At 44.1% G+C, this 19,980-nt stretch overlaps 1 protein-coding gene and 1 pseudogene across 6 annotated transcripts in view; one reads left to right on the top strand and one right to left on the bottom strand.

The window, feature by feature from the left end:
- Positions 1-19,980, bottom strand: part of CDC42BPB (CDC42 binding protein kinase beta) — a 111,724-nt gene that overhangs the window by 84,894 nt on the left and 6,850 nt on the right. The window lies entirely within an intron of this gene.
- On the top strand, positions 11,235-11,852 carry LOC116557723 (annotated as a pseudogene).

The raw sequence follows: 19,980 nt of genomic DNA, 5'->3' as shown, positions 1-19,980 counted from the left end.
AAAAAAAAAAAAAAAAAAAAAAAAAAAAGGAAAGTAAAAAGTTTGCAAAGCATCAGTAAATACAAGTTCAAAGGAAGGCAACTTAATTTCAGTAATTACTAATGTGGGGAATTTTTAGCAACCAAATGTAATATCCACCAACCTCTTAGGATTACTTCAAGCTTATAACATAGTCCTTCCTATTTGACAGGCATGAGAGGGCGGGATCTCTTAACACTTTCAATTTACTTTTTATTCTCTTTTACTCTAAATATTTGATGAAATATTAAACCGACCCATTGCTAATAGCAGCTTCCATTTTCTGAACATCTACATGCGGGTCAGAGATGTTATACAGGATACATATTATCCTCTTCTGATAAATAAGCAAACAGAAAACAGAAGGCCCACATTCATATACATGTTTGGTTTTTCTTCTTTTTTTTTTTTGTTACAGGGTATCCCTCTGCCACCCAGGCTGGAGTGTAATGGCACAATCTCAGCTCACTGCAACCTCCACCTCCCAGACTCAAACAATCCTCCTGCCTCAGCCTCCCAAAGACCAAGGACTACAAGCATATGTCACCATGCCTGGCTAATTTATTTGTTTTTTATTTTATTTATTTATTTTTTTGAGATTAAGTCTCGCTCTGTCACCAGGCTGGAGTGCAGTGGTACGACCTCGGCTCACTGCAACCTCTGCCTCCCGGGTTCAAGGGATTCTCCTGCCTCAGCCTCCCAAGTAGCTGGGATTGCAGATGTACATCACCACGCCCAGGTGATTTTTTTTGTATTTTTAGTAGAGACGGGGTTTCACTATGCTGGCCAGGATGGTTTCAATCTCCTGACCTCGTGATCCACCTGCCTAGGCCTCCCAAAGTGCTGGGATTACAGGCGTAAGCCACCACACCAGCCAATTTTTCTATTTTTTGCAGAGATGGGGTTTTGCATATTACCCAGGCTGGTCTCAAACTCCTGGGCTCAAGCGATCTTCCCACCTCGGCCTCCCAAGTTGCTGGGATTACAGGCGTGAGCCACTGGGTTCGGTCTAAGTGTTTGGTGATTAAAACTCCACTCATTTTTCTTGTTGCTCTTAACTTAATCATCTAGGAGACAGTGTATTTTAAAATTTCTTTGTGCCACTGCTATGAATTCAGAAAAGTCTAGCCTTTTTTCAGCACAGTAAAATACCAGCTGCGTCTAATGTCATAATTAGTAGCATCTCTGAAGAACTGACAGTACATGCAGCAAGTATCATTTTAGTTTAAGGTGAACTGCATCTAGAGCCGGGGCAGTGTGGCTCACACCTGTAATCCCAGCACTTTGGGAGGTCAAGGTGGGTGGATCACCTGAGGTCAACAGTTCCAGACCAGCCTCGCCAACCAAGATGGTGAAACCCTGTCTCTGCTAAAAATATAAAAATAGCTTAGCTCAGTATGGTGGTGCACGCCTGTGGTCCCAGCTACTTGCGTGGCTGAGGCAGGAGAATCATTTCAACCTGGGAGGCGGAGGTTACAGTGAACTGAGATTGCACCACTGCAGTCTGACAGGGGGGACAGTGAGAGCCCAGAAAAAAAAAAAAAAAAAAAAAAAAAAAAGTGAGTGTTCAGACTGGGTGTCACACTATCCACCTCAAATATGTCACATACCCAACTAAACCTAAGCATTTCTGAGTTACATTTAAAAAATTTTTTTAAAAATCCTCTATGCTGATATTTTTCAGTATAAAAACGCCGGCATAAAGGAAATGAAATAAGAAAGAACATGAGCCAGACAACAAGCAGAGAAAGAGGCCATGCGCTCCTGTCTCGTCATCTTTGGCTCCCTGTCCCCAAGTAAAGGCAGTAACGAGCAGGAAGGAAGGATGGTTTCACGCAGGCCTTGAAAACGTTCCTCTGATTTCATGACAGTCATTGGTAAGCCAGGAAAACTACGCTTTTCACCAGACACCTAGAGATGAGCACTAAAAACGACAAATGAAAAGAGCTTTCCAAATAATCAATAAAACTTTACGGCAAGGTCAGCAAATGTTTAACATTTTGCAAAAGGGCATCTAGCTTTGCAGTCTGCGTTTCCTTTCACAAGCTCAAAGAGCTGTCAAAAGTGCTTCTCCTTAAACAAGTGCTGCTGTAACAATACAAGATTTATATTACCAGTGTTTATTTGATGATGAAAACTGTACTTTTCCAGAATGTCTGCCGATTTCCGATTTCAGATGAACTTGGTATTCATCTGCAGGCACCCACACACAGTCCTTTCCCTAATGCTCTCAGCAGGAAGTACCTGGAACTCCTACCAGTGCCAAGGCCTGGTGTCTGTTCAGCCTGATTTGCAGATAGAATGCCCAACCGGTCTGACTTTTCTTTTTTTGGAGATTGAGTCTTGCTCTGTCACCCAGGCTGAAGGGCAGTGGCGTGATCTTGGCTCACTGCAACTTCTGCCTCCCAGGTTCAAGTGAGTCTCCTGCCTCAGCCTCCCAAGTAGTTGGGATTACAGGTGCATGCCACCATGCCCAGCTAATTTTTTGTATTTTAATAAAGACGAGATTTCACTGTGTTGCCGAGGCTGGTCTCCAACTCCTGAACTCAGGCAATCCACCTACCTCGGCCTCCCGAAGTGCTAGGACTAAAGGCGTGAGCCACAGCACCCAGCCCTGACTTATAAGAGCTGGATTTTTGGCTGGGCGTGTTGGCTCACACCTGTAATCCAAGCACTTTGGAGGCCAAGGTGGGCGGATCACCTGAGGTCAGGAGTTCAAGGCCAGCCTGACCAACATGGTGAAACACTGTCTTTAAAAAATATATATAAAAATAAATAAATTTTTTAAAAATTTAAAATAAGAGCTGGATTTTTAAGCGCTAGATTTGAGAAACAAATTAAAAGGCTGATGTACCAGAGAGCACAGCATCACTCACACAGATAGACAAGTAACAACTAATTTTTCTAAACTTCAATTAAAAAATCAAAAAGCTTAAGATCACATTTTAAAAAGTGGAGTCCTCATTTATGTCAACTCCAAAGTGCCTCCAGTGAACAACTATCATGTTACCATAAGATCCGCCTTCATTCATTCATCTTAAGGAAAATGCTCCAAGCCCAGAGCGTCCTCAGCCGGCAAGCCGCACAGGGAGCCGAGAGCACCAGCCAGCAGCCAGCCTTCTGTCCTCAGGGCAGTGGAAGGTGTTTCTGACATGAAGGCCTGGAGAAGCAACACATATTTCGTTCACTTCTCCTTGTCCTCCTCTGCTGTCTCAGAGTAACAAGTCAGTCAGATCCAGCCTCTCATGCCCACCCACAAGGACCAAGGAGGAGGGAGGCAATAACACACCTCTCGGCCTCCCTGCACCCCGGCATGGGCGCACTCTCGGGCCTTAGGCCTCAGGCCTCGCCAAGTGCTGACTGTAACGTACCTTACCACTGCAACATCTAAAATGAAATCAGAAATGCCTATTTTTTTTTTTTAACACCAAGTTAATCCCCAAGTAGTTTGTTTCCCACAAAATACACTGGGCCCGTAGTATGGGAATGATTTGTCAAATGCCAAATTTGTCCAGCTAGGAAAACACTAGAAACCAGTTAAAACTTTTGAACAGGACAGGACAAATGCCCCGATTCTTCCTCAAATAAACTGCAAACAGAGAAAAAAATGGAAGGAGAAAAATCTACAGATTTTAAAGAGACTGAGGAGGTATAAAATCCAAATGCCATGGGCAGGTTCCTGTAAAACAAACCCACTTTTTTTTTTTTGAGACGGCGTCTCGCTCTGTTACCCAGTCTAGAGTTCAGTGGTGCGACCTCGGCTCACTGCAACCTCCACCTCCCGGGTTCAAGCAGTTCTCCTGCCTCAGCCTCTCAAGTAGCTGGGATTACAGGCACGTGCCACTGTGCCTGGGTAATTTTTATATTTTAGTAGAGACAGACTTTTGACATGTTAGCCAGGCTGGTCACGAACTCCTGACCTCCAGTGATCCACCTGCCTCAGCCTCCCAAAGTGCTGGGATTACAGGTGTGAGCCACTGTACCCGGCCACAAATCCAACTTTTATTTATGTTATTTTATTTTATATTTTTTATTTTATTTTATTATTTATTTATTGAGACGGAGTTTCGCTCTTGTTGCCCAGGCTGGAGTGCAATGACGCGATCTCAGCTCACCGCAACCTCCGCCTCCTGGGTTCAGGCAATTCTCCTGCCTCAGCCTCCTGAGTAGCTGGGATTACAGGCATGCGCCACCATGCCCAGCTGATTTTTTGTATTTTTAGTAGAGATGGGGTTTCACCGTGTTGACCAGGATGGTCTCGATCTCTTGACCTCGTGATTCACCCGCCTCGGCCTCCCAAAGTGCTGGGATTACAGGCGTGAGCCACCGCGCCTGGCCACTAATTTTTTGTATTTTTAGTAGAGACGGGGTTTCACCATGTTGACCAGGATGGTCTTGATCTCTTGACCTCATGATCCACCTGCCTCGGCCTCCAAAAGTGCTAGGATTACAGGTGTGAGCCACCACGCCCGGCCTCAATTTTTTTTTTGAAAGGAAATTTAAACAATGACTATTTTTTGATATTGAGAAATTACTCTTATTTTTTTCAATGTCATATTATTATGGCTATGTTTTTAAAGAAAGCCCTCATCTTCTTAAGGCACATACTGAAATATTTACAAATGAGATGACAGATTTCTGGGATTTTCCTAAAATAATTCTTTTTGGGGAAAAGGGATAAAAGCAAAATACAACTGACTCTGAGCTAATAACTGTTGGAACTGGGGGTTCATTGTTCCATACTCTCTACTTCTAAATGTATTTGAAATTTAAAATGTTGAAATTTGAATAAGATATATTACCAATTACTATCACTTTTATTAACACTCATTATACAAATAAGATTATCACCATATGAAAAACTCAAGACACTCCAAAAAAGGAAGGAGGACATTTTCAGACATGAGCTCATCACTATTTTCAATAATATTTAAATAGAGGATGGCTGAGTGACATGGGTTACTAGCTAGAAGTTTTGGAAAATTAGTTTCCTTTTACAAATACTCAAAACAGGAAGGCTGAATCCAAATCACTCCAAGCTCCTGCCCCAAACCACACAGCAGTTTCCTCACTGGAAGTGCATCGTGGCAGGGAAATCAGCCCCACATCTGGTGTATTTGCTGTGGGTGTGTTTGTTTTATTTCTGGCATTCCTTCAGGGTCATAAAGCAGTTTTATGAACTGGTAAAACTTCTGTACAGATTGTGCAAAGCTGCCATGGTAAACAGCTTCAGTATTCAGCATACCGTATCTGTCTCCATCTCCTGCATCTGATACAGGCATGTAGGACTGAACTTTTAAAAGGTCTATCATGGCGATTCTCTCACTGTTAAAAAGTTTATCCAAGTCTTCCTTTCATATGTGGTACTGAAGAACGCTTTGGGAAAATGAGAAAGTTAAAATTCTCCACACCAAACATTTATTTTAATTTTTTTGAGACGGAGTCTCGCTCTGACACCCAGGCCAGAATAGAGTGGTGCAGTCTCGGCTCACTGCAACCTCTGCCTCCCAGGTTCAGCTGATTCTCCTGCCTCAGCCTCCTGAGTAGCTAGAATTAGAGGTGAATGCCACCACACCCGGCTAATTTTTGTATTTTTAGTAGAAACAGGATTTCACCACATTTGCCTGGCTGGTCTTGAACTCCTGACTTTGTGATCTGCCCACCTCGGCCTCCCAAAGTACTGGGTGGCATGAGCCACCACGCCTGGCCCAAACTTTATTTTTAAAAACATTTAAGGCCAGGCATGATGGCTCACATCTGCAATCCCAGCATTTTGGGAGACCAAGGTGAGAGGCTCACTTGAGGCCAGGAGTTTGAGACCAACCTGGGCAAAATAGTGAGACCTTATCTCATTTTAAAAAATACACATTTAAAAAACAGGAAAAATGAAAATTAAAGTTCATTTTACTGAGAATATTTCTCTCAAATTATAAATACAGTAGTTTAAGCATCATTAAACTTGCAATACAATCAACAACAGAAATTACCACAGCAGGGAAAAAATTGGAAGAAAAGGGATGTAGAGGCCAGGTATGGGGGCTCATGCCTGTAATGCCAGCACTTTGGGAGGCTGAGGCGGTGGATCATCTAAGGTTGGGAGTTCAAGACCAACCTGACCAACATAGTGAAACCCCGTCTCTACTAAAATACAAACTTAGCCAAGTGTGGTGATGCATATCTGTAATTCCAGCTACTTGGGAGGCTGAGGCAGGAGAATCCCTTGAACCCAGGAGGCAGCGACTGCAGTGAGCTGTGATCGTGCCACTGTACTCCAGCCTGGGTGACAGAACAAGACTCCGTCTCAATATAAAAGAAAGGAAAGGGATGTAGAGGGGACTATGAAATGGATACTAATTCAGAATAACCTATATTTTTAGTTTCTTAATATTAAATGAAGTTTTACTTATATTACAAGACAATTATTATTAAAATGCTGTTGGAGAAAAACTACAAAATCTCATCAACTAAGGATCTAGCAGTATTCAAAGTGATCACCCTTCAATAGGGCCAACTAGCAATGAATTGTATACTATTTTTAGGGAAGTTTTTAAAATAATCCATGGCAAAATGGACAACTGAGGATCAACAATCTTAGAAGAGAAATAATTGGAAGGAAAAGTTCCAAGGTGCAGAGAGAACTGATGCTGAGGAAATAGACACATCAGTGAGCAGAACACTGAGGAATTCCAGTTAGTGTCTTCGCTGGTGTTACAGCCACCTGCCCGACCTCCTCAGCGGCGCCACCAGGGAGCGGCGTGTCCCTCAAGATCCTTCAGCCCCCTAGCTCCCACTCGGCAACGCAAACCAAGAGTGAACCAGGCACAGTAAGACACTGTTAGACATTCAGCAGCTTGGAAAGTCTGCCAACCTCAATCCACATGGGGGAAAAATTAACACTGCATAATCACACATGGGTGCGTGTATGTAACATGTACATATACTACATACAACAAACATTTATGTATTCCCACGTCCCATGAAAAAACTCTAGCAAATCATCAAGGACTTGATGTGAACCTAACACAGGGGCAGCTGAGCGTGACCCAGAAGCAAGAAAGAAGCCAGACAGAGAGGAGCAACCCCTCAGTCCCTTCCTCTCCCACAAAGGCAGTGCCGAATCCAGCTGCCTCCCCTACGGGTCCAGACACAGGACTCTGGTCTCAGTGACTGAAATATTACCATAATTATTATAAGTGTTTTTATTGGTTTTCAATGCTTACACCAAACTTACAACTTTGTGCTTATAAACCAGAAATTATTGATTAAATGGATAGTGTTTCTAAGAGACTAATTACAAAATCAACAAAAAAGCCTAACTATTACAGAATATTAACTTTGGAACGTATTTAGAAGTTCAAGAATATCTCCCACTAGAAAACATTGTATTCAGGTGGTTTTATAAATGAATACTTTAAAACTTCACTCTCTAAAATATTTTTCAGGCGTCAGGTATGGTGGGTCACACCTGTAATTCCAGCACTTTGGGAGGCCAAGGCAGGAGAATCACTTGAGCCCAGGAATTTGAGACCAGCCTGGGCAACACAGTGAAACCTCATCTCTACAAAATATTAAAAATTAGGCCAGGCATAGTGGCTCACACTTGCAACACACCAGCACTTCAGAAGGCCAAGGCAGGAGGATCACTGAACTCAGGAGTTTGAAACCAAACTGGGCAACATGGCATAACCTCGTCTGTACCAAAATACAAAAATTAGCCTAGTGTGGTAGTGCACACCCAAAGTCCCAGCTACTCCAGATGCTGAGGTGGGAGGATCACCTGAGCCGGGGAGGTCAGGGCTGCAGTCAGCCGTGATCATGCCACTGCGTTTCTGTCACAAAAACTAGTAATACAATAAAATAAAAAATTATTGAACACAAGACTGAATGCTTCATAATTTTTCCTAAAACTCTACCACAACTCTGACACCAAAATATTCCAAAGATAACACACAACTGTTAAAACTGACAGGACACGGTGGCTCACGCCTGTAATCCCAGAACTTTGGGAGGCCAAGGCAGGCTGATCACAAGGGTCAGGAGTTCGAGACCAGCCTGACCAACATGGTGAAACCCCATCTCTACTAAAAATACAAAAATTAGCTGGGTGTGGTGGCATGTGCCTGTAGTCCCAGCTACTCGGGAGGCTGAGGCAGGAGAATCACTTGAACCTGGGAGGCGGTGGTTGCAGTGAACCGAGATCGCGCCAATGCAGTCCAGCCTGGCAATAGAGCAAGACTCCATCTCAAGAAAAAAAAAAAGTTAAAATAACAGTTTGTCTATAGACTACTCCTTATTTAGGATTATAGGTTTTAAAAAAAAATAACTAAAATAATCATGTGTACAACAGGCTCAACTGTGCAGGTAGCGAATGAAATGCCATAGCTAGCTAAGCATGTTTTATTCTGGGAATGCACATGTAATTCAATAGCATGTATGGTAATATAAACAATAAAAAAATAGCCAAAGACAAAAATTACAATCCTTGATGCACGCAATAACCGTATTTCAACATTAATTTCTCATCAAAAATCTTGACTTATTTTATTTATTGAGACGGAGTCTCACTCTGTCACATAGGCTAGAGTGCAGTGGCGTGATCTCAGCACACTACACCCTCTGCCGCAAGGGTTCAAGCCATTCTCCTGCCTCAGCCTCCAGAGTAGCTGGGATTACAGGCACCTGCCACCACACCCGGCTCATTTTTGTAGTTTTTAGTAGAGACGGGGTTTCGCCATCTTGGCCAGGCTGGTCTTGAACTCCTGACCTGTGATCCACCTGCCTAGGCCTCCCAAAGTGCTGGGATTACAGGTGTGAGCCACTGCGCTCTGCCTATTTACTTATTTATTTACTGAGATAAAAGCTCTGGCTCTGTTGCCCAGGCTGGAGTACACTGGTGCAATCATAGTTCACTGCAGCCTCGACCTCCCACCCTCAAGAATTCTCCTGCCTCAGCCTCCTGAGTAGCTAGGACACAGGTCCACACCACCACATCCAGCTAATTTTTGTGTTTTTTGTAGAGACAGGGTTTTGCCATGTCGCCCAGGCTAGACTCAAGCAATCTGCCCTGCCCGCCTCTGCCTCCCCAAGTGCTGGGATTACAGGCATGAGCCACCACGCCCAGCCATCTTAGACTTTTAGACTAATCGAAATCATTTTTTAATGTTTAAAAAAATCAAATTAACATTCAATTTAAATGGAACAAGTCTAGAATATGCTTTAAAATAAAAAAGACAAGTGTAACAACTAGGAGGAAGGAGACTTCCACTTTCCATAGCATACCTACTTCTTGTACTGTTTGAACTTATTTTATCATGAGCACACTTTCTTTTTCCTTTTAGGCAGAATGCCGCTCTGCCACCCAGGCTGGGGTGCAGTGGCACAATCACAGCTCACTGCAGCTTCGACCTCCCCAGCCTCAAGCAATCCTCCCATTTCAGCCTCCCTAGCAGCAAGTACACTTACTTACAATTACTTTTTACTTATTTATTTTGAGACAAAGTTTTGCTCTTGTTGCCCAGGCTGGAGTGCAATGGCGAAATCTCACTGCAACTTCCGCCTCCCAGGTTCAAGCGATTCTCCTGACTCAGCCTCCCGAGTAGCCGGGACTACTGGTGCGTGCCACCACACCCGGCTAATTTTTAGTAGAGATGAGGTTTCTCTACGTTGGTCAGGCTGCCTTGGCCTCCCAAAGTTCTGGGACTACAGGCGTGAGCCGCCATGCCCAGCCAATTACTTTCTGTTTTTAGAAACACAGTCTCACTCTGTCACCCAGGCTGGAGTACAGCTCCTGATCTTGGCTTATTGTAAACTCCACCTCCTGGGCTCAAGCAATCCTCCCACCTCAGCCTCCTGAGTAGCTGAGACTACAGGTGAGCACAACCACGTCCAGCTAATTTTTCTGTTTTTTTTGTAGAGAGGGGGCCCAGTATGTTGCCCAGGCTGGTCTCGAACTCAAGCAATTCGCCCACCTGAGCCTCCCAAAGTACTGGAATTACAAGCTATCTTTTACTCTGGTAAAACATATACAACATATGTAACATAAAATGTACAATTGTAGCCATTTTTGAGATTGACCAAGAAAAAAAAAAGTGGCAACTCAAATTGCTAGGACAGAAATAAAAGAAGGGACATTACTACTGACATTAACAGAAATAAGGAAGATGATTGGCCAGGCGTGGTGGCTCACGCCTGTAATCCCAACACTTTGGGAGGCTGAGACAGCTGGATCGCCTGAGGTCAGGAGTTCAAGACCAGCCTGGCCAGCATGGTGAAACCCCGTCTCTACTAAAAATATAAAAATTAGCTGGGCATGATGGCAGTGCATGTAATCCCAGCTACTCGGGGGACTGAAGCAGCAGAATCGCTTGAACCTCAGAGGCAGAAGTTGCAGTGAGCTGACATCAAGCCACTATACTTCAGCCTGGGCAACAGGAACAAAAATTCCGTCTCAAAAACCAAAAATAGTTAAAGAGGCAAATTTTATTTTATATATTTTTACTCCAATTAAAAAGAAAACCAAACAACTCTCACTCTGAAAACTATAACACTTTTTAAATTTTAATTTAATTAAATTATTTATTTTCGAGATGGAGTCTCTGTCTCCAGACTAGAGTGCAGTGGAGTGATCTCAGCTCACTGCAAACTCCGCCTCCCAGGTTCAAGCAATTCTCCTGCCTCAGCCTCCCGAGTAGCTGGTACTACAGGTGTGCACCACCACGCCCAGATAATTTTTGTATTTTAAGTAGAAACGAGGTTTCACCATGTTGGCCAGGATTGTCTCGATCTCTTGACCTTGTGATCCGCCTGCCTTTGCTTCCCAAAGTGCTGGGATTACAGCTTTGAGCCATGGCGCCCGGCCAAGAACAGACACATACATTAATGGAATACAACTGAGAGTCCAGAAAGAAACTCATACCTTTACAGTCAACTGATTCGGACAAGGATTTCAAGACCATTCGATGGGGAAAAGAATAACATCACTGGAACAACTGGATATCTACACGCAAAAAAGAATGAATATAACCCCTCTACCTCATATCAAAAATTAACTCAAACTTGATCAAAGAACTAAACGTAAATGTCAAAACTAAAAAACTCTTAGAAGAAAACACAGGTAGGAAACTTTGTGACCTTGCATTTGCTAGATATGACACCATAGCAAAAACAACAAAAATTAGTTGACTTTGTTTTCCTGCGCAGGAGGGCCCTAGGCAGCCATGACGCCCGGCCGGAATGGCATGGAAGCCCCACTTCCACAAGGTCTGGCAGCTGGCGCATGGCCACATGGTTGACCCAGCCGGCCCGGAAGATCCGCAGATGCAAGGCCCAGGAAGCCAAGGCACCCCCGCACTGCCGTGCACACTGCGTCGATTCCCATCCTGCCCATCATGCAGCACAGTCGGTATCACACCAGGGTGCGCGCCGGCTGCGGCTGCAGCCTGAGGGAACTCGGTGGCTGGCATTCACAAGAAGGTGGCCTGGACCATTGGGGTCTCTGTGGATCCAAGGAGTGGGAATGAGTCCACGGAGCGAGTCCCTGCAGGCCAAGGTGTGCAGCGGCTGAGGGAGTACCACTTCCAACGCATCCTCTTCCCCAGACCCTCGGCCCCAAGGAGGGAGACAGTTCTGCTGAAGAACTGAAACCGGCCACCCAGCTGACAGAGCCGGTCATGCCCATCCCAAATGTCTACAAGGAGAAAATCCAAGTCATTGCTGAGGAGAATTTCAAGGCCTTTGCTAGCCTCCACATGGCCTGTGCCAACACCCGGCTTGTCGGCATACGGGTAAAAAGAGCCCAGGAAGCTGAAGAACAAGATGTTGAAAAGAAAAAATAAAGCCCTCTTGGGGACTTATAATAAATCAGCTTTAAAAAAAAAAAAAGTTAAATTAGACTTTATCAAAACTGAGAACATCTGTGCTTCAAAGGGTACCATTAAGACAGCGAAATGACAACCCACAAAATGGGAGAAAGTACTTGCAAATCACAGTCCAATATGGGGCTTCTATCCAGAATATACAAAGAACTCTTAAATTCAACAAAAAGACAACACAATTTTTTAAATGGGTAAATAATTTGAATAGACACTTCTCCAAAGAAGATATACAAATGGCAAATGAACACACGTAAAGATGCTCAACAACATTCACTATTAGGGAAAAGCAAATCCAAACCACAATGAGAAACGACTTCACACCACTACAATAGCTAGAATTTTAAAAATCAGAAAATAACAAGTGTTGGCAAGGATGTGGAGATACTGGAAACCCTGTGGGCTGCAGGTGGGGATGCAGATGCAGACTGCTGTAGGAAACAACCTGGCAGTTCCTTGGGATGCTCCACATGGAGCCTTCACATGACCTAGCAATTCTACTCTAAGGTATGTACTCGAGGGAAATGAAAACATATATCCCACAAAAACTTGTACATTAATGTTCGGAGCATCATTATTCAAAATAAACAAAAGGTACTTTGGGAGGCCCAGGTGGGCGGATCACCTGAGGTCAGGAGTTCGAGACCAGCCTGGCCAACATGGTTTTTATCTTTACTAAAAATACAAAACTTAGTCAGGTGTGGTGGCTCAGGTCTGTAATCCCAGCTACTCAGGAGACTGAGGCAGGAGAATTGCTTGAACCCAAGAGGCAGAGGTTGCAGTGAGCCAAAATGGCGCCACTGCACTCCAGCCTGGGTGACAGAGCAAGAATCCATCTCAAAAAAAAACAACCCACAAAATAAATAAATATATTTTGCCATAAAAAGGAATGATACACTATATATGCTACAACATGGGACAAACTTTGACAACATACATGTCAGTGACAAAAGACCCATATTATATGATGGGTCTTCACTTACAGAAAATATCAGAATAGGCAGATATATAATGAAAGTAGATTTGTGGCTGCTCAGGGCTGGGGTGAGGGTACAGTTGGAGGTGACAGCTAAAGGCTACAGGATTCCTTTGGAGGTAAAGAAATGTTCTGGAATAAGATAGTGGAGATGGTTGCACAACTCGATGAATATACTAAAATACACTGACACTCAACTGTATGCTTTAAACAGGTAAATTATGCATGAGTTGAATCTCGATAAAGCTGTTACAAAAAAATTTTTAAAAACAGGAAAAAAGAAATTATCTGGTAATTGTAAGTAGCAGAGAACCTTAAAAAAAAAAAAAAAAAAAAAAACCTGGGAGGCGGAGGTTGAAGTGAGCCAAGATCGCACCACTGCACTCCAGCCTGGGCAACAAAGCGAGACTCCATCTCAAAAAATAATAATAAAATAAAAAATAAAAATAAAATCAGTGGTATAATTCAACTTAAATTTCTCTCATATTGCTGATAGACATCCAGTTTCCGTTTAAAAACCCTATTATGTCACAAGGATTATCAAAACTTCATAAACACAAATCTTGCTTTTTAAAAAAATACCTAAATATTTGTAGAAGGAAATATATTCAGGCTTATCATTTTGGTTACATAAAACCATGTCAATGTCTGCTGTTTTGAGAAACATTTCTTGTTCTGATACAGTATAATACAAATGCTATCCCTGATACCTTAATTAACTGGTAAAACTGGACATAGGGCATTTCCAGTAACTTCTCCATTGCTGCTAGTCTGACAGTATTTCCCACATATCTGAAAACAGTTTCATTTTAAAGGTACCTCAGAAAGCTGTTTTGTTAATAAAGACTTTTCAACAATTTGATTTCAAATACTTCGGGTTAGAAAACAGACATCTTGGGCCGGGCACGGTGGCTCACACCTATAATCCCAGCACTTTAGGAGGCCCAGGCAGGTGGACCACCTGAGGTTAGGAGTTCGAGACCAGCCTAACACGGTGAAACTCCACCTCTACTAAAAATACAAAATTAGCCAGGTGTGGTAGCACATGCCTGTAATCCCAGCTACTCGGGAGGCTGAGGCAGGAGAATCACTTGAACCCGAGAGGCAGAGCTGCAGTGAGCCGAGATCGCGCCACTGCACTCCAGTCTAGGCAACAGAGCGAGAGGGTGTGGTGGCTCATGCCCAAAATCCCAGCACTTTGGGAGGTTGACGCAGGAGGATCCCTCGAGCTCAGGAGCTTGAGAGGAGCCTGGCCAAAAAAGGGAAACCCTGTCTCTAAAATACGTAAATAAATAAATGTTGAAAAGTAAATTCAGCTCACTGATAGAATTTTTTTAAACAAAATGATAGATTGAACTATTTTAATTCAAGTTTTTCACACCAACAAGGATGAGGTACAACAGAGCAGGAGCCCTGCAATGCTCTTCTGGGTGCTATGGTACGGGAGGTATATTCACCTTTGCATCTCACTATGTTCTTCATGTTTTCAGAGAATGATGAGAGGCAAGAATATTTCTTATTCCGCTCTGGTTGATTTTCAATGGATTTCCTACATAACAAAAGCTTTGGAGTTAAACACAGCTCTATGACATTCCCAGAAAGATGACGTTTCTACAGGCAATTCCGGAGTCACAAATGCCCAGCTGTGAACATCCCCACATCACATGGTCTCCACAGGGACCCCTGCACCCCCCCACCCCCCCAGCCACCAGAGCGGGCGCTGTCCAACCACCTTCCCACTTTCAGCACCCCCTTCAGGCATGCCCCACGTCTTCACATCCTGTGAGCCCTTTCTCCTCTCTGTCTGCCAATGCTCATGCAGTTATGAGAGAAAAACCTGCCCTCCCCTCGTCCCATTTCTTCCTTCTACTCACGGGGGAATCTTTCAAGTAAATAAGCGTAAGAATACAAACAGCAACATATCCAAATCAAAACAAAGAGGAACTACGCTCTGACTCCATGTAGAGATGAGAGCTCGGGTGCCTTGCGCACCTGGAAACCACAGCGGACATGATGACACCACCACAGCCTCAAGGACAACGTGAGCGCCAGAGAACAGGATTTTTTTTCTTCACCACTGCAGCACCTAGCACATCTTAAGTCTTTAAAAAATATTTGTTAAGTGAATGACAAGGAATGGCAGCAGACTAGAAATGGTAATATGATTTTACACAGGGGGAAAAAGCAAATGGACGAGTGGGATCTAACTCAGCAAAGCCAGAAAACCAAAACTTAACTGCGCAGCATGGGCAACACAAGACTGGGGAATTAGAAGAGGCGTTCATATCTCAGAGGGCCTGAGGGTAATGGGCAAAAAAGAGGACCCACTTCAAGTCTATGGGAGAAGCGGTCAGATCCTGCCCCACCAGCCCTCCTCCACCTCAGCCACCTTCCCAGAAACTGATAGCTATGCTCCCAATCCCCACACCCTAAGTAGAAGACTGGAAACTCCTCTCTGGGGAGACTGACAACCCCAAAATAAAGAATTGTATCACCAACTTCTGATAGTTCCCCTCAATTTGGCAGGGTCCATGCTCTATTTCCTCATGGTGAGACTCAACACTTAAAGTTCACCCATGCATACAGGGAATTTCCAATAAACCCACTCATAATCATGGAAAGACAGCCAGTAATCATCAAATTTTCAGAGAGAAGCCTCCAACAAAAAGAATGACCAAAGTAGGCAACAGCTGAAAACACGCAGGAAACAGACAAGATAGGAGGCAGAGGAAAGAAAATGTCTATACAACAAACGTGTGCATGAATCACTAAAACATTAAACAAAGAGTCATGTGTTTAAAACACATTGCCAGGCCGGGCACGGTGGCTCACGCCTGTAATCCAAGCACTTTGGGAGGCTGAGGCAGGCAGATCACAATGTCATGAGTTGAAGACCAGCCTGACCAATGTGGTGGAACCCCATCTCTACTAAAAATACAAAAATTAGCTAGGCGTGGTGGCGCACACCTGTAGTCCCAGCTACTGGGGAGGCTGAGGCAGGAGAATCACTTGAACCCAGGAGGCAGAGGTTGCAGTGAGCCAAGTAAAATTTCATCTCAAAACAAAGCAAAACAAAAAAAAAAGTATTTGCCTTCATGAAACAGAAGATGTTAAAAACAAGAATACTGAGAACAAGAACTTTTTTTTTTTTTTTTTTTAATTGAGACAGCATCTCTGTCACCCAGGATGGAGTGCAGTGGTTAATCTCAGCAACCTCTACCTCCCGGGTTCAAGTGATTCTCCTCAGCCACCAGAGTAGCCGGGATTACAGGCACCTGCCATCATGCTCAGTTAATTTTTGTATTTTTAGTAGAGACGGGGTTTCCCCATGTTGGTCAGGCTGATCTCAAACTCCTCACTTCAGGTGATCCACCTGCCTCAATCTCCCAAAGTGCTGGGATTACAGGCGTGAGCCACCACAAACCCAGCCAAGAATACTTAAAAATGAAAGATACAATGTCAGAAATAGAAATTCAATGTAAAACTAGAGGATAAAGTTGATAACCTCTCCTTAAAAAATAAGAACAAGGCTGAGCACAGTGGCTCATACCTGTAATTCCAGCATTTTGGGAAGCTGAGGTAGGCGGATTACATGAGGCAGGAGTTCAAGACCAGCCTGGCCAACATGGTAAAACCCCATCTCTACTAAAAATATAAACACTAGCCAGGCATGGTGGTGCACGCTACTAGGGAAGCTGAGACACAAGAAACGCTTGAATGTGGGAGGCGGAGGTTCAAGCTCAGATTGCACCACCGCACTCCAGCCTCGGCGACAGACTAAGACTCTGTCTCAAAAAAAAAAAAAAAAAAAATGAAAAAAAAAAAAAAAAAAAGAGGCCAGGAGCAGTGGCTCATGCCTTTAACCCCAGCACTTTGGGAGGCCAAGGCAGGCGGATCATCTGAGGTTGGGAGCTCGGGACCAGCCTGGCCAACATGGTGAAACCCCATCTCTACTAAGAATACAGAAATTAGCCTGGCGTGGTGGCACATGCCTGTAATCCCAGCTACTCAGGAGTCTGAGGCAGGAGAATTGCTTGAAACCGGGAGGCAGAGGTTGTAGTGAGCCGAGATCGCACCACTGCACTCCAGCCTGGGTGACCGAGAAAGACCCCATCTCGGAAAAGAAATAAAATAAGAACAAAAAAGATTAAAACTACAGTATTATCAACAAAAGTTTCCCAGAGCTGAAGGCCTCAAGCCTCCCAATCAAAAGACCCAAAAAGCATTAGAGATAAACAGAGTTCCCTGAAAGATTCCAGAGATTTTAAAAAAGAAAAGTTCCACATGGAGAGGTAGAAACCACTGTGGTCTCAGACTTCTCATTACCAGCCCTGTCAGTTCAGACAGCAGTGGCTCCACACATTGAAACGTATGAGGAACAATGACTTCTTACCTGGAGCTGCGCACCCAGGCCAAGTGTTATTCAAATGTGAGGGAAGAAAGGGCATTTTCAGACAGACCTAGGTCAAAAAATTTATAAATTCTTTCTTAGGAAGCTACTAGAAGATTCACTCCACCAAAAGATAAGAGACACAGAATCCAGAAAGGGGAATTCAGTAGAGGAGAAACACAAAGAATTCCTGCAAAGAATGAAAAGAACTCCGAGGAGGACTGCTCAGTAGCAGGCACTTGGGACACACGGCCCAGGCTGAAACAGAAAGCAGCAGGTCTGGAAGGGATGAAGGTGATAAGATTACTTGGGGTGTTTAATGGAGGAATTCTAGTTAAAAACCTGGCACTAAATTCACGGTTGTACGCTGAAAACCAAGCTAAAGAAAATTCGGCTGGGCGCGGTGGTTCACACCTATAATCCCAGCACTTTGGGAGGCCAATGTGGGTGGATCACCTGAGGTCGGGAGTTCAAGACCAGCCTGGCCAACATGGTGAAACTCCATCTGTACTAAAAATACAAAAATTAGTCAGGCGTGAAGGCAGGTGCCTGCCGGCTACTCGGGAGGCTGAGGCAGGAGAATCACTTGAATCCAAGAGGTGGAGGCTGCAGTAAGCTGAGATCATGGCACTGCACTCCAGCCTGGACAACAGAGTGAGTCTCCTTCTTAAAAAGAAAAAAAAAAAAAAATACTTCATGGGATTATCATAAGAAAAAAAAAAGAAAATTCACTCCAATAACCCAAAAATATTTCCCTTAGTAAATGGTATCTTACATGGGTAAGCTGTGAAGACACTTACCTAATCATAAGACACTGAATGTCAATCAAACAAAATTATATAAACATATTTAGAACAGGAAGAAAGAGCAAGGGGTGGATGTGCCTCAGGCAGTGAAGGGAGAGAGAGAACATATAACAGTTCTAGAGCGTCTTCTACGCAGAAGTCAGCAGATAATGTCCAAAATGGAAAAACCATAAATTAGCAGTACCAGCATGCTACACAGAGGCATGAAATTTGAGGCAGGCATTGCTAAACACCCACCAATATCTAAGATTTCTCTACAGTAACATCCCACCCCCAGCCTGCCTGGCTGAAGGAGGGTGGTGGATGGCCACCGTCTCGGATGGAGGGCTGAGGGTGGGAAAAGGCCGCAGCCCGGAGGCTTCTCGGAGCCACGCTGTCCAACCAGCACCAACTGCTGACATGTCAACTTCACAAGAGACAGGAATCAACGTGATTTAAGTCACTGTCACTTTGTGCTCCATTACTGGCAGCTAAATGTGATCCTAACTAAAACGGTAAGTAGAAACAGGAGTTAAAAGTGGTTATCTGTGGGAAGCTGGAGTGCAGAACAAGCGGCTGGTAGAGGGACTGCTGTCTTGCATCATAACCCTCTACTACTGCTTGGGTTCCAAAACTAAGCACATGCATTACATTCGTAAAGGTTAAATTATATTTAAAGAAAATCACCCCATGGAACATGGTGGGGAGTGCTGTTAACCTCCACTTTTTTTTTTTTTTTTTTTTGAGATGGGAGTTTCACTCTTATTGCCCAGACTGGAATGCAATGGCACAATCTCAGCTCACTGCAACCTCCACCTCCCAGGTTCAAGGGATCCTCCTGACTCAGCCTCCCAAGTAGCTGGGGTAACAGGTACCCACCACCACACTTAGCTAATCTTTTGTATTTTTAGTAGAGATAGGGTTTCACCATGTTGGCCAGGCTTGTCTTGAACTCCTGACCCTGTAATCCACTTGCCTCAGCCTCCCAAAGCGCTGGGATTACAGGTGTGAGCCACCACTTCCAACCATAACCTTAACTTCTAAAACTAAGATTAGATGCATCTTTTTAGGTCAATTTCAAATTCTAATACTGAATTGTGGATACCAGACTTATTATCTTAAAGGCAACAGGGGCCGGGTGCGGTGGCTCACGCCTGTAATCCCAGCACTTTGGGAGGCCGAGGCGGGTGGATCACGAGGTCAAGAGATCGAGACCATCCTGGTCAACATGGTGAAACCCCGTCTCTACTAAAACTACAAAAAATTAGCTGGGCATGGTGGCGCGTGCCTGTAATCCCAGCTACTCAGGAGGGTGAGGCAGGAGAATTGCCTGAACCCAGGAGGCGGAGGTTGCAGTGAGCCGAGATCGCACCATTGCACTCCAGCCTGGGTAACAAGAGTGAAACTGTCTTAAATAAATAAATAAATGGCAACAGAATATGAAGGCACTGTAGTTTTGGAAAGGCAGAGTGACGGAGAGGGAGACTGGTCTGACAGAGGCACTTAAAACTTCAAGTGGGAAAGGCATTCATTTAGGTCTGAGAACCTGAGTGCTTCAGCTAGGTCACTAACAATGAGAACAGAAAGAAAACGCTAAAATAAAGATACTTCTTTTTTTTTTTTTTTTTGAGGCAGTCTCCCTCTGTCACCCAGGCTAGAGTGCAGTGGCTCAATCTCAGCTCACTGCAACCTCCGCCTCCCAGGTTCAAGCAATTCTCCTGCCTGACTTTGAGAAGCTGGGATGACAGGTGCGCGCCACCAATGCCCAGCTAATTTTTTTGTATTTTTAGTAGAGACAAGGTTTTGCCACGTTAGCCAAGCTGGTCATGAACTCTTGACCTCGTGAACTGCCCACCTCAGCCTCCCAAAGTGCTGGGATTACAGGCGTGAGCCACCATGCTGGCCAAAAAAGATATTTCAAATCAGGAACCTGCAAGGTGG

The sequence above is a fragment of the Sapajus apella genome, unplaced genomic scaffold (assembly GCF_009761245.1).
Source record: "Sapajus apella isolate SASKATOON/1434 unplaced genomic scaffold, GSC_monkey_1.0 scaffold20, whole genome shotgun sequence".
Classification (NCBI taxonomy): Eukaryota; Metazoa; Chordata; class Mammalia; order Primates; family Cebidae; genus Sapajus; species Sapajus apella.
Note: the sequence above shows the minus strand (reverse complement) of the source record. Positions and strands in the feature narration are given on the sequence as shown.